This window comes from Elephas maximus, chromosome 4, assembly GCF_024166365.1.
Source record: "Elephas maximus indicus isolate mEleMax1 chromosome 4, mEleMax1 primary haplotype, whole genome shotgun sequence".
Classification (NCBI taxonomy): domain Eukaryota; kingdom Metazoa; phylum Chordata; class Mammalia; order Proboscidea; family Elephantidae; genus Elephas; species Elephas maximus.
In genome coordinates, this window is record NC_064822.1 from 1,215,169 (window position 1) to 1,230,566 (window position 15,398).

The following is a 15,398-nucleotide window of genomic DNA, read 5'->3' on the forward strand; positions in this document are numbered from 1 at the left end:
TGAAAGTGACATACATTCCTGTGGGGAAACACAGGGCTTTGCTAGGATTTCTCTAGGCAGTGTGTTTTCCCTGGGCCTCACTGTAGCAACTCTATCTCGCAAGGGCAGAACTGCATGGGATTTCCTCTGCCAGGAGAGAGCTGCTGCTTTGTAGTTTGTGCTGGGAAACCTTGCCTTGGCAAGTGCGAATTGACCGCATTCAGGCAGAAAGAAAAGAGAATAGCAAGAGGCCTTTTCTCCCCGGCTGCTCTGCCAAGCCCTTCCAGCTCAAACTATGTCGTTGCTCCTCTGGAAGGATCCCTGCACCGCGGCGTAGTTTTTCCGAAGAAGCCCTGCGTTTGCAAGAGCAAATGAGGAATTCGTGGCAGGAAAGAGGAAGGAAAGAAAGTTTCTCTCCCTCTGCCTGCTTTGCTCAGAGGACTGCATGAAGTCAGGGACTTCTCCCTTTCACTGAGAAACGTGCGGGCTGCTGTTGCCTGGGCGCTCTCTTCTTTGCAAAAGAGTCTGCAGTTCCACGCTTTGAACCGTGGAAAGTCGCCGGGCTCTGCTAAGATTTCCCCCAGCGCTTCGTTTGCCCTGGGCCAAAGCGAGCCTTCACAATAGCTGAACGCTAACACTGCATACTCGTTCCACTTCCAGAAGCGGGCTACGGCGAGGCAGTTCTCCGGGGGAAAACGGCCCTTCGCGAAGGGCAGATCTGCCGAGCTCATTGCGGGAAAGCGAAAGCAAAGGACGCTTTTCTCCTCTAACCGCTTTCGTCAGAGGAACGGGGAAAGTCACAGTGTTCTTTCTCTCCCTGAGATACACACAATCTGACGTTGCCTCTGAGCTCCGTTGCTGGCAAAGAACTGAAACTGACATACATTCCTGTGGGGACACCCAGGGCTTTGCTAGGATTTCTCTAGGCAGTGTGTTTTCCCTGGGCCTCACTGTAGCAACACTATCTCGCCGGGGCAACACTGCATGGCATATCCTCTGCCAGGAGAGAGCTGCTGCTTTGTACTTTGTGCTGGGAAACCTTGCTTTGGCAAGTGCCAATTGACCGCATTCAGGCAGAAAGAAAAGAGAATAGCATGAGGCCTTTTCTCCCCGGCTGCTCTGCCAAGCCCTTCCAGCTCAAACTATGTCGTTGCTCCTCTGGAAGGATCCCTGCACCGCGGCGTAGTTTTTCCGAAGAAGCCCTGCGTTTGCAAGAGCAAATGAGGAATTCGTGGCAGGAAAGAGGAAGGAAAGAAAGTTTCTCTCCCTCTGACTGCTTTGCTCAGAGGACTGCATGAAGTCAGGGAGTTCTTCCTTTCACTGAGAAACCTGCGGGCTGCTGTTGCCTGGGCGCTCTCTTCTTTGCAAAAGAGTCTGCAGTTCCACGCTTTGAACCGTGGAAAGGCGCCGGGCTCTGCTAAGAATTCCCCCGGCGCTTCGTTTGCCCTGGGCCAAAGCGAGCCTTCACAATAGCTGAACGCTAACACTGCATACTCGTTCCACTTCCAGAACCGGGCTACGGCGAGGCAGTTCTCCGGGGGAAAACGGCCCTTCGCGAAGGGCAGATCTGCCGAGCTCATTGCGGGAAAGCGAAAGCAAAGGACCCTTTTCTCCCTCTAACCGCCTTCGTCAGAGGAACGGGGGAAGTCACAGTGTTCTTTCTCTCCCTGAGATACACACAATCTGACGTTGCCTCTGAGCTCCGTTGCTGGCAAAGAACTGAAACGGACATACATTCCTGTGGGGAAACACAGGGTTTCGCTAGGATTTCTCTAGGCAGTGTGTTTTCCCTGGGCTTCACTGTAGCAACACTATCTCGCCAGGGCAACACTGCATGGCACTTCCTCTGCCAGGAGAGAGCTGCTGCTTTGTAGTTTGTGCTGGGAAACCTTGCTTTGGCAAGTGCCAATTGACCGCATTCAGGCAGAAAGAAAAGAGAATAGCAAGAGGCCTTTCCTTCCCGGCTGCTTTCCCAAGCCCTTCCAGCTCAAACTATGTCGTTGCTCCTCTGGAAGGATCCCTGCACTGCGGCGTAGTTTTTCCGAAGAAGCCCTGCGTTTGCAAGAGAAAATGAGGAATTCGTTGCAGGAAAGAGGAAGGAAAGAAAGTTTCTCTCCCTCTGCCTGCTTTGCTCAGAGGACTGGATGAAGTCAGGGAGTTCTCCCTTTCACTGAGAAACGTGCGGGCTGCTGTTGCCTGGGCGCTCTCTTCTTTGCAAAAGAGTCTGCAGTTCCACGCTTTGAACCGTGGAAAGGCGCCGGGCTCTGCTAAGATTTCCCCCGGCGCTTCGTTTGCCCTGGGCCAAAGCGAGCCTTCACAATAGCTGAACGCTAACACTGCATACTCGTTCCACTTCCAGAACCGGGCTACGGCGAGGCAGTTCTCCGGGGGAAAACGGCCCTTCGCGAAGGGCAGATCTGCCGAGCTCATTGCGGGAAAGCGAAAGCAAAGGACGCTTTTCTCCCTCTAACCGCTTTCGTCAGAGGAACGGGGAAAGTCACAGTGTTCTTTCTCTCCCTGAGATACACACAATCTGACGTTGCCTCTGACCTCCATTGCTGGCAAAGAACTGAAACGGACATACATTCCTGTGGGGAAACACAGGGCTTTGCTAGGATTTCTCTAGGCAGTGTGTTTTCCCTGGGCCTCACTGTAGCAACACTATCTCGCAAGGGCAGAACTGCATGGGATTTCCTCTGCCAGGAGAGAGCTGCTGCTTTGTAGTTTGTGCTGGGAAACCTTGCTTTGGCAAGTGCCAATTGACCGCATTCAGGCAGAAAGAAAAGAGAATAGCAAGAGGCCTTTTCTCCCCGGCTGCTTTCCCAAGCCCTTCCAGCTGAAAGTATGTCGTTGCTCCTCTGGAAGGATCCCTGCACCGCGGCGTAGTTTTTCCGAAGAAGCCCTGCGTTTGCAAGAGCAAATGAGGAATTCGTGGCAGGAAAGAGGAAGGAAAGAAAGTTTCTCTCCCTCTGCCTGCTTTGCTCAGAGGACTGCATGAAGTCAGGGAGTTCTCCCTTTCACTGAGAAACGTGCGGGCTGCTGTTGCCTGGGCGCTCTCTTCTTTGCAAAAGAGTCTGCAGTTCCACGCTTTGAACCGTGGAAAGGCGCCGGGCTCTGCTAAGATTTCCCCCGGCGCTTCGTTTGCCCTGGGCCAAAGCGAGCCTTCACAATAGCTGAACGCTAACACTGCATACTCGTTCCACTTCCAGAACCGGGCTACGGCGAGGCAGTTCTCCGGGGGAAAACGGCCCTTCGCGAAGGGCAGATCTGCCGAGCTCATTGCGGGAAAGCGAAAGCAAAGGACGCTTTTCTCCCTCTAACCGCTTTCGTCAGAGGAACGGGGGAAGTCACAGTGTTCTTTCTCTCACTGAGATACACACAATCTGACGTTGCCTCTGAGCTCCGTTGCTGGCAAAGAACTGAAACGGACATACATTCCTGTGGGGAAACCCAGGGCTTTGCTAGGATTTCTCTAGGCAGTGTGTTTTCCCTGGGCCTCACTGTAGCAACACTATCTCGCCAGGGCAACACTGCATGGGATTTCCTCTGCCAGGAGAGAGCTGCTGCTTTGTAGTTTGTGCTGGGAAACTTTGCTTTGGCAAGTGCCAATTGACCGCATTCAGGCAGAAAGAAAAGAGAATAGCAAGAGGCCTTTTCTCCCCGGCTGCTTTCCCAAGCCCTTCCAGCTCAAACTATGTCGTTGCTCCTCTGGAAGGATCCCTGCACCGCGGCGTAGTTTTTCCGAAGAAGCCCTGCGTTTGCAAGAGCAAATGAGGAATTCGTGGCAGGAAAGAGGAAGGAAAGAAAGTTTCTCTCCCTCTGCCTGCTTTGCTCAGAGGACTGGATGAAGTCAGGGACTTCTCCCTTTCACTGAGAAACGTGCGGGCTGCTGTTGCCTGGGCGCTCTCTTCTTTGCAAAAGAGTCTGCAGTTCCACGCTTTGAACCGTGGAACGGCGCCGGGCTCTGCTAAGATTTCCCCCGGCGCTTCGTTTGCCCTGGGCCAAAGCGAGCCTTCACAATAGCTGAACGCTAACACTGCATACTCGTTCCACTTCCAGAACCGGGCTACGGCGAGGCAGTTCTCCGGGGGAAAACGGCCCTTCGCGAAGGGCAGATCTGCCGAGCTCATTGCGGGAAAGCGAAAGCAAAGGACGCTTTTCTCCCTCTAACCGCTTTCGTCAGAGGAACGGGGAAAGTCACAGTGTTCTTTCTCTCCCTGAGATACACACAATCTGACGTTGCCTCTGAGCTCCGTTGCTGGCAAAGAACTGAAACGGACATACATTCCTGTGGGGAAACACAGGGCTTTGCTAGGATTTCTCTAGGCAGTGTGTTTTCCCTGGGCCTCACTGTAGCAACACTATCTCGCCAGGGCAACACTGCATGGGATTTCCTCTGCCAGGAGAGAGCTGCTGCTTTGTAGTTTGTGCTGGGAAACTTTGCTTTGGCAAGTGCCAATTGACCGCATTCAGGCAGAAAGAAAAGAGAATAGCAAGAGGCCTTTTCTCCCCGGCTGCTTTCCCAAGCCCTTCCAGCTCAAACTATGTCGTTGCTCCTCTGGAAGGATCCCTGCACGGCGGCGTAGTTTTTCCGAAGAAGCCCTGCGTTTGCAAGAGCAAATGAGGAATTCGTGGCAGGAAAGAGGAAGGAAAGAAAGTTTCTCTCCCTCTGCCTGCTTTGCTCAGAGGACTGCATGAAGTCAGGGAGTTCTCCCTTTCACTGAGAAACGTGCGGGCTGCTGTTGCCTGGGCGCTCTCTTCTTTGCAAAAGAGTCTGCAGTTCCACGCTTTGAACCGTGGAAAGGCGCCGGGCTCTGCTAAGATTTCCCCCGGCGCTTCGTTTGCCCTGGGCCAAAGCGAGCCTTCACAATAGCTGAACGCTAACACTGCATACTCGTTCCACTTCCAGAAGCGGGCTACGGCGAGGCAGTTCTCCGGGGGAAAACGGCCCTTCGCGAAGGGCAGATCTGCCGAGCTCATTGCGGGAAAGCGAAAGCAAAGGACCCTTTTCTCCCTCTAACCGCCTTCGTCAGAGGAACGGGGGAAGTCACAGTGTTCTTTCTCTCCCTGAGATACACACAATCTGACGTTGCCTCTGAGCTCCGTTGCTGGCAAAGAACTGAAACGGACATACATTCCTGTGGGGAAACACAGGGTTTCGCTAGGATTTCTCTAGGCAGTGTGTTTTCCCTGGGCTTCACTGTAGCAACACTATCTCGCCAGGGCAACACTGCATGGCACTTCCTCTGCCAGGAGAGAGCTGCTGCTTTGTAGTTTGTGCTGGGAAACCTTGCTTTGGCAAGTGCCAATTGACCGCATTCAGGCAGAAAGAAAAGAGAATAGCAAGAGGCCTTTCCTTCCCGGCTGCTTTCCCAAGCCCTTCCAGCTCAAACTATGTCGTTGCTCCTCTGGAAGGATCCCTGCACTGCGGCGTAGTTTTTCCGAAGAAGCCCTGCGTTTGCAAGAGCAAATGAGGAATTCGTTGCAGGAAAGAGGAAGGAAAGAAAGTTTCTCTCCCTCTGCCTGCTTTGCTCAGAGGACTGGATGAAGTCAGGGAGTTCTCCCTTTCACTGAGAAACGTGCGGGCTGCTGTTGCCTGGGCGCTCTCTTCTTTGCAAAAGAGTCTGCAGTTCCACGCTTTGAACCGTGGAAAGGCGCCGGGCTCTGCTAAGATTTCCCCCGGCGCTTCGTTTGCCCTGGGCCAAAGCGAGCCTTCACAATAGCTGAACGCTAACACTGCATACTCGTTCCACTTCCAGAACCGGGCTACGGCGAGGCAGTTCTCCGGGGGAAAACGGCCCTTCGCGAAGGGCAGATCTGCCGAGCTCATTGCGGGAAAGCGAAAGCAAAGGACGCTTTTCTCCCTCTAACCGCTTTCGTCAGAGGAACGGGGAAAGTCACAGTGTTCTTTCTCTCCCTAGATACACACAATCTGACGTTGCCTCTGAGCTCCGTTGCTGGCAAAGAACTGAAAAGGACATACATTCCTGTGGGGAAACACAGGGCTTTGCTAGGATTTCTCTAGGCAGTGTGTTTTCCCTGGGCCTCACTGTAGCAACACTATCTCGCCGGGGCAACACTGCATGGCATATCCTCTGCCAGGAGAGAGCTGCTGCTTTGTACTTTGTGCTGGGAAACCTTGCTTTGGCAAGTGCCAATTGACCGCATTCAGGCAGAAAGAAAAGAGAATAGCAAGAGGCCTTTTCTCCCCGGCTGCTCTGCCAAGCCCTTCCAGCTCAAACTATGTCGTTGCTCCTCTGGAAGGATCCCTGCACCGCGGCGTAGTTTTTCCGAAGAAGCCCTGCGTTTGCAAGAGCAAATGAGGAATTCGTGGCAGGAAAGAGGAAGGAAAGAAAGTTTCTCTCCCTCTGCCTGCTTTGCTCAGAGGACTGCATGAAGTCAGGGAGTTCTCCCTTTCACTGAGAAACGTGCGGGCTGCTGTTGCCTGGGCGCTCTCTTCTTTGCAAAAGAGTCTGCAGTTCCACGCTTTGAACCGTGGAAAGGCGCCGGGCTCTGCTAAGATTTCCCCCGGCGCTTCGTTTGCCCTGGGCCAAAGCGAGCCTTCACAATAGCTGAACGCTAACACTGCATACTCGTTCCACTTCCAGAACCGGGCTACGGCGAGGCAGTTCTCCGGGGGAAAACGGCCCTTCGCGAAGGGCAGATCTGCCGAGCTCATTGCGGGAAAGCGAAAGCAAAGGACGCTTTTCTCCCTCTAACCGCTTTCGTCAGAGGAACGGGGGAAGTCACAGTGTTCTTTCTCTCACTGAGATACACACAATCTGACGTTGCCTCTGAGCTCCGTTGCTGGCAAAGAACTGAAACGGACATACATTCCTGTGGGGAAACACAGGGCTTTGCTAGGATTTCTCTAGGCAGTGTGTTTTCCCTGGGCCTCACTGTAGCAACACTATCTCGCCAGGGCAACACTGCATGGGATTTCCTCTGCCAGGAGAGAGCTGCTGCTTTGTAGTTTGTGCTGGGAAACTTTGCTTTGGCAAGTGCCAATTGACCGCATTCAGGCAGAAAGAAAAGAGAATAGCAAGAGGCCTTTTCTCCCCGGCTGCTTTCCCAAGCCCTTCCAGCTCAAACTATGTCGTTGCTCCTCTGGAAGGATCCCTGCACCGCGGCGTAGTTTTTCCGAAGAAGCCCTGCGTTTGCAAGAGCAAATGAGGAATTCGTGGCAGGAAAGAGGAAGGAAAGAAAGTTTCTCTCCCTCTGCCTGCTTTGCTCAGAGGACTGGATGAAGTCAGGGACTTCTCCCTTTCACTGAGAAACGTGCGGGCTGCTGTTGCCTGGGCGCTCTCTTCTTTGCAAAAGAGTCTGCAGTTCCACGCTTTGAACCGTGGAACGGCGCCGGGCTCTGCTAAGATTTCCCCCGGCGCTTCGTTTGCCCTGGGCCAAAGCGAGCCTTCACAATAGCTGAACGCTAACACTGCATACTCGTTCCACTTCCAGAACCGGGCTACGGCGAGGCAGTTCTCCGGGGGAAAACGGCCCTTCGCGAAGGGCAGATCTGCCGAGCTCATTGCGGGAAAGCGAAAGCAAAGGACGCTTTTCTCCCTCTAACCGCTTTCGTCAGAGGAACGGGGGAAGTCACAGTGTTCTTTCTCTCACTGAGATACACACAATCTGACGTTGCCTCTGAGCTCCGTTGCTGACAAAGAACTGAAACTGACATACATTCCTGTGGGGACACCCAGGGCTTTGCTAGGATTTCTCTAGGCAGTGTGTTTTCCCTGGGCCTCACTGTAGCAACACTATCTCGCCAGGGCAACACTGCATGGCATATCCTCTGCCAGGATAGAGCTGCTGCTTTGTAGTTTGTGCTGGGAAACCTTGCTTTGGCAAGTGCGAATTGACCGCATTCAGGCAGAAAGAAAAGAGAATAGCAAGAGGCCTTTTCTCCCCGGCTGCTCTGCCAAGCCCTTCCAGCTCAAACTATGAAGTTGCTCCTCTGGAAGGATCCCTGCACCGCGGCGTAGTTTTTCCGAAGAAGCCCTGCGTTTGCAAGAGCAAATGAGGAATTCGTGGCAGGAAAGAGGAAGGAAAGAAAGTTTCTCTCCCTCTGCCTGCTTTGCTCACAGGACTGGATGAAGTCAGGGACTTCTCCCTTTCACTGAGAAACGTACGGGCTGCTGTTGCCTGGGCGCTCTCTTCTTTGCAAAAGAGTCTGCAGTTCCACGCTTTGAACCGTGGAAAGGCGCCGGGCTCTGCTAAGATTTCCCCCGGCGCTTCGTTTGCCCTGGGCCAAAGCGAGCCTTCACAATAGCTGAACGCTAACACTGCATACTCGTTCCACTTCCAGAACCGGGCTACGGCGAGGCAGTTCTCCGGGGGAAAAAGGCCCTTCGCGAAGGGCAGATCTGCCGAGCTCATTGCGGGAAAGCAAAAGCAAAGGACGCTTTTCTCCCTCTAACCGCTTTCGTCAGAGGAACGGGGGAAGTCACGGTGTTCTTTCTCTCCCTGAGATACACACAATCTGACGTTGCCTCTGAGCTCCATTGCTGGCAAAGAACTGAAACGGACATACATTCCTGTGGGGAAACACAGGGCTTTGCTAGGATTTCTCTAGGCAGTGTGTTTTCCCTGGGCCTCACTGTAGCAACACTATCTCGCCAGGGCAACACTGCATGGCACTTCCTCTGCCAGGAGAGAGCTGCTGCTTTGTAGTTTGTGCTGGGAAACCTTGCTTTGGCAAGTGCCAATAGACCGCATTCAGGCAGAAAGAAAAGAGAATAGCAAGAGGCCTTTTCTCCCCGGCTGCTCTGCCAAGCCCTTCCAGCTCAAACTATGTCGTTGCTCCTCTGGAAGGATCCCTGCACCGCGGCGTAGTTTTTCCGAAGAAGCCCTGCGTTTGCAAGAGCAAATGAGGAATTCGTGGCAGGAAAGAGGAAGGAAAGAAAGTTTCTCTCCCTCTGACTGCTTTGCTCAGAGGACTGCATGAAGTCAGGGAGTTCTCCCTTTCACTGAGAAACGTGCGGGCTGCTGTTGCCTGGGCGCTCTCTTCTTTGCAAAAGAGTCTGCAGTTCCACGTTTTGAACCGTGGAAAGGCGCCGGGCTCTGCTAAGAATTCCCCCGGCGCTTCGTTTGCCCTGGGCCAAAGCGAGCCTTCACAATAGCTGAACGCTAACACTGCATACTCGTTCCACTTCCAGAACCGGGCTACGGCGAGGCAGTTCTCCGGGGGAAAACGGCCCTTCGCGAAGGGCAGATCTGCCGAGCTCATTGCGGGAAAGCGAAAGCAAAGGACCCTTTTCTCCCTCTAACCGCCTTCGTCAGAGGAACGGGGGAAGTCACAGTGTTCTTTCTCTCCCTGAGATACACACAATCTGACGTTGCCTCTGAGCTCCGTTGCTGGCAAAGAACTGAAACGGACATACATTCCTGTGGGGAAACACAGGGTTTCGCTAGGATTTCTCTAGGCAGTGTGTTTTCCCTGGGCTTCACTGTAGCAACACTATCTCGCCAGGGCAACACTGCATGGCACTTCCTCTGCCAGGAGAGAGCTGCTGCTTTGTAGTTTGTGCTGGGAAACCTTGCTTTGGCAAGTGCCAATTGACCGCATTCAGGCAGAAAGAAAAGAGAATAGCAAGAGGCCTTTCCTTCCCGGCTGCTTTCCCAAGCCCTTCCAGCTCAAACTATGTCGTTGCTCCTCTGGAAGGATCCCTGCACTGCGGCGTAGTTTTTCCGAAGAAGCCCTGCGTTTGCAAGAGCAAATGAGGAATTCGTTGCAGGAAAGAGGAAGGAAAGAAAGTTTCTCTCCCTCTGCCTGCTTTGCTCAGAGGACTGGATAAAGTCAGGGAGTTCTCCCTTTCACTGAGAAACGTGCGGGCTGCTGTTGCCTGGGCGCTCTCTTCTTTGCAAAAGAGTCTGCAGTTCCACGCTTTGAACCGTGGAAAGGCGCCGGGCTCTGCTAAGATTTCCCCCGGCGCTTCGTTTGCCCTGGGCCAAAGCGAGCCTTCACAATAGCTGAACGCTAACACTGCATACTCGTTCCACTTCGAGAACCGGGCTACGGCGAGGCAGTTCTCCGGGGGAAAACGGCCCTTCGCGAAGGGCAGATCTGCCGAGCTCATTGCGGGAAAGCGAAAGCAAAGGACGCTTTTCTCCCTCTAACCGCTTTCGTCAGAGGAACGGGGAAAGTCACAGTGTTCTTTCTCTCCCTGAGATACACACAATCTGACGTTGCCTCTGAGCTCCGTTGCTGGCAAAGAACTGAAACGGACATACATTCCTGTGGGGAAACACAGGGCTTTGTTAGGATTTCTCTAGGCAGTGTGTTTTCCCTGGGCCTCACTGTAGCAACACTATCTCGCCGGGGCAACACTGCATGGCATATCCTCTGCCAGGAGAGAGCTGCTGCTTTGTACTTTGTGCTGGGAAACCTTGCTTTGGCAAGTGCCAATTGACCGCATTCAGGCAGAAAGAAAAGAGAATAGCAAGAGGCCTTTTCTCCCCGGCTGCTCTGCCAAGCCCTTCCAGCTCAAACTATGTCGTTGCTCCTCTGGAAGGATCCCTGCACCGCGGCGTAGTTTTTCCGAAGAAGCCCTGCGTTTGCAAGAGCAAATGAGGAATTCGTGGCAGGAAAGAGGAAGGAAAGAAAGTTTCTCTCCCTCTGCCTGCTTTGCTCAGAGGACTGCATGAAGTCAGGGAGTTCTCCCTTTCACTGAGAAACGTGCGGGCTGCTGTTGCCTGGGCGCTCTCTTCTTTGCAAAAGAGTCTGCAGTTCCACGCTTTGAACCGTGGAAAGGCGCCGGGCTCTGCTAAGATTTCCCCCGGCGCTTCGTTTGCCCTGGGCCAAAGCGAGCCTTCACAATAGCTGAACGCTAACACTGCATACTCGTTCCACTTCCAGAACCGGGCTACGGCGAGGCAGTTCTCCGGGGGAAAACGGCCCTTCGCGAAGGGCAGATCTGCCGAGCTCATTGCGGGAAAGCGAAAGCAAAGGACGCTTTTCTCCCTCTAACCGCTTTCGTCAGAGGAACGGGGGAAGTCACAGTGTTCTTTCTCTCACTGAGATACACACAATCTGACGTTGCCTCTGAGCTCCGTTGCTGGCAAAGAACTGAAACGGACATACATTCCTGTGGGGAAACACAGGGCTTTGCTAGGATTTCTCTAGGCAGTGTGTTTTCCCTGGGCCTCACTGTAGCAACACTATCTCGCCAGGGCAACACTGCATGGCACTTCCTCTGCCAGGAGAGAGCTGCTGCTTTGTAGTTTGTGCTGGGAAACCTTGCTTTGGCAAGTGCCAATAGACCGCATTCAGGCAGAAAGAAAAGAGAATAGCAAGAGGCCTTTTCTCCCCGGCTGCTCTGCCAAGCCCTTCCAGCTCAAACTATGTCGTTGCTCCTCTGGAAGGATCCCTGCACCGCGGCGTAGTTTTTCCGAAGAAGCCCTGCGTTTGCAAGAGCAAATGAGGAATTCGTGGCAGGAAAGAGGAAGGAAAGAAAGTTTCTCTCCCTCTGACTGCTTTGCTCAGAGGACTGCATGAAGTCAGGGAGTTCTCCCTTTCACTGAGAAACGTGCGGGCTGCTGTTGCCTGGGCGCTCTCTTCTTTGCAAAAGAGTCTGCAGTTCCACGTTTTGAACCGTGGAAAGGCGCCGGGCTCTGCTAAGAATTCCCCCGGCGCTTCGTTTGCCCTGGGCCAAAGCGAGCCTTCACAATAGCTGAACGCTAACACTGCATACTCGTTCCACTTCCAGAACCGGGCTACGGCGAGGCAGTTCTCCGGGGGAAAACGGCCCTTCGCGAAGGGCAGATCTGCCGAGCTCATTGCGGGAAAGCGAAAGCAAAGGACCCTTTTCTCCCTCTAACCGCCTTCGTCAGAGGAACGGGGGAAGTCACAGTGTTCTTTCTCTCCCTGAGATACACACAATCTGACGTTGCCTCTGAGCTCCGTTGCTGGCAAAGAACTGAAACGGACATACATTCCTGTGGGGAAACACAGGGTTTCGCTAGGATTTCTCTAGGCAGTGTGTTTTCCCTGGGCTTCACTGTAGCAACACTATCTCGCCAGGGCAACACTGCATGGCACTTCCTCTGCCAGGAGAGAGCTGCTGCTTTGTAGTTTGTGCTGGGAAACCTTGCTTTGGCAAGTGCCAATTGACCGCATTCAGGCAGAAAGAAAAGAGAATAGCAAGAGGCCTTTCCTTCCCGGCTGCTTTCCCAAGCCCTTCCAGCTCAAACTATGTCGTTGCTCCTCTGGAAGGATCCCTGCACTGCGGCGTAGTTTTTCCGAAGAAGCCCTGCGTTTGCAAGAGCAAATGAGGAATTCGTTGCAGGAAAGAGGAAGGAAAGAAAGTTTCTCTCCCTCTGCCTGCTTTGCTCAGAGGACTGGATAAAGTCAGGGAGTTCTCCCTTTCACTGAGAAACGTGCGGGCTGCTGTTGCCTGGGCGCTCTCTTCTTTGCAAAAGAGTCTGCAGTTCCACGCTTTGAACCGTGGAAAGGCGCCGGGCTCTGCTAAGATTTCCCCCGGCGCTTCGTTTGCCCTGGGCCAAAGCGAGCCTTCACAATAGCTGAACGCTAACACTGCATACTCGTTCCACTTCGAGAACCGGGCTACGGCGAGGCAGTTCTCCGGGGGAAAACGGCCCTTCGCGAAGGGCAGATCTGCCGAGCTCATTGCGGGAAAGCGAAAGCAAAGGACGCTTTTCTCCCTCTAACCGCTTTCGTCAGAGGAACGGGGAAAGTCACAGTGTTCTTTCTCTCCCTGAGATACACACAATCTGACGTTGCCTCTGAGCTCCGTTGCTGGCAAAGAACTGAAACGGACATACATTCCTGTGGGGAAACACAGGGCTTTGTTAGGATTTCTCTAGGCAGTGTGTTTTCCCTGGGCCTCACTGTAGCAACACTATCTCGCCGGGGCAACACTGCATGGCATATCCTCTGCCAGGAGAGAGCTGCTGCTTTGTACTTTGTGCTGGGAAACCTTGCTTTGGCAAGTGCCAATTGACCGCATTCAGGCAGAAAGAAAAGAGAATAGCAAGAGGCCTTTTCTCCCCGGCTGCTCTGCCAAGCCCTTCCAGCTCAAACTATGTCGTTGCTCCTCTGGAAGGATCCCTGCACCGCGGCGTAGTTTTTCCGAAGAAGCCCTGCGTTTGCAAGAGCAAATGAGGAATTCGTGGCAGGAAAGAGGAAGGAAAGAAAGTTTCTCTCCCTCTGCCTGCTTTGCTCAGAGGACTGCATGAAGTCAGGGAGTTCTCCCTTTCACTGAGAAACGTGCGGGCTGCTGTTGCCTGGGCGCTCTCTTCTTTGCAAAAGAGTCTGCAGTTCCACGCTTTGAACCGTGGAAAGGCGCCGGGCTCTGCTAAGATTTCCCCCGGCGCTTCGTTTGCCCTGGGCCAAAGCGAGCCTTCACAATAGCTGAACGCTAACACTGCATACTCGTTCCACTTCCAGAACCGGGCTACGGCGAGGCAGTTCTCCGGGGGAAAACGGCCCTTCGCGAAGGGCAGATCTGCCGAGCTCATTGCGGGAAAGCGAAAGCAAAGGACGCTTTTCTCCCTCTAACCGCTTTCGTCAGAGGAACGGGGGAAGTCACAGTGTTCTTTCTCTCACTGAGATACACACAATCTGACGTTGCCTCTGAGCTCCGTTGCTGGCAAAGAACTGAAACGGACATACATTCCTGTGGGGAAACACAGGGCTTTGCTAGGATTTCTCTAGGCAGTGTGTTTTCCCTGGGCCTCACTGTAGCAACACTATCTCGCCAGGGCAACACTGCATGGGATTTCCTCTGCCAGGAGAGAGCTGCTGCTTTGTAGTTTGTGCTGGGAAACTTTGCTTTGGCAAGTGCCAATTGACCGCATTCAGGCAGAAAGAAAAGAGAATAGCAAGAGGCCTTTTCTCCCCGGCTGCTTTCCCAAGCCCTTCCAGCTCAAACTATGTCGTTGCTCCTCTGGAAGGATCCCTGCACCGCGGCGTAGTTTTTCCGAAGAAGCCCTGCGTTTGCAAGAGCAAATGAGGAATTCGTGGCAGGAAAGAGGAAGGAAAGAAAGTTTCTCTCCCTCTGCCTGCTTTGCTCAGAGGACTGGATGAAGTCAGGGACTTCTCCCTTTCACTGAGAAACGTGCGGGCTGCTGTTGCCTGGGCGCTCTCTTCTTTGCAAAAGAGTCTGCAGTTCCACGCTTTGAACCGTGGAACGGCGCCGGGCTCTGCTAAGATTTCCCCCGGCGCTTCGTTTGCCCTGGGCCAAAGCGAGCCTTCACAATAGCTGAACGCTAACACTGCATACTCGTTCCACTTCCAGAACCGGGCTACGGCGAGGCAGTTCTCCGGGGGAAAACGGCCCTTCGCGAAGGGCAGATCTGCCGAGCTCATTGCGGGAAAGCGAAAGCAAAGGACGCTTTTCTCCCTCTAACCGCTTTCGTCAGAGGAACGGGGGAAGTCACAGTGTTCTTTCTCTCACTGAGATACACACAATCTGACGTTGCCTCTGAGCTCCGTTGCTGGCAAAGAACTGAAACTGACATACATTCCTGTGGGGACACCCAGGGCTTTGCTAGGATTTCTCTAGGCAGTGTGTTTTCCCTGGGCCTCACTGTAGCAACACTATCTCGCCAGGGCAACACTGCATGGCATATCCTCTGCCAGGATAGAGCTGCTGCTTTGTAGTTTGTGCTGGGAAACCTTGCTTTGGCAAGTGCCAATTGACCGCATTCAGGCAGAAAGAAAAGAGAATAGCAAGAGGCCTTTTCTCCCCGGCTGCTTTCCCAAGCCCTTCCAGCTCAAACTATGTCGTTGCTCCTCTGGAAGGATCCCTGCACCGCGGCGTAGTTTTTCCGAAGAAGCCCTGCGTTTGCAAGAGCAAATGAGGAATTCGTGGCAGGAAAGAGGAAGGAAAGAAAGTTTCTCTCCCTCTGCCTGCTTTGCTCACAGGACTGGATGAAGTCAGGGACTTCTCCCTTTCACTGAGAAACGTACGGGCTGCTGTTGCCTGGGCGCTCTCTTCTTTGCAAAAGAGTCTGCAGTTCCACGCTTTGAACCGTGGAAAGGCGCCGGGCTCTGCTAAGATTTCCCCCGGCGCTTCGTTTGCCCTGGGCCAAAGCGAGCCTTCACAATAGCTGAACGCTAACACTGCATACTCGTTCCACTTCCAGAAGCGGGCTACGGCGAGGCAGTTCTCCGGGGGAAAACGGCCCTTCGCGAAGGGCAGATCTGCCGAGCTCATTGCGGGAAAGCGAAAGCAAAGGACGCTTTTCTCCCTCTAACCGCTTTCGTCAGAGGAACGGGGAAAGTCACAGTGTTCTTTCTCTCCCTGAGATACACACAATCTGACGTTGCCTCTGAGCTCCGTTGCTGGCAAAGAACTGAAACGGACATACATTCCTGTGGGGAAACACAGGGTTTCGCTAGGATTTCTCTAGGCAGTGTGTTTTCCCTGGGCTTCACTGTAGCAACACTATCTCGC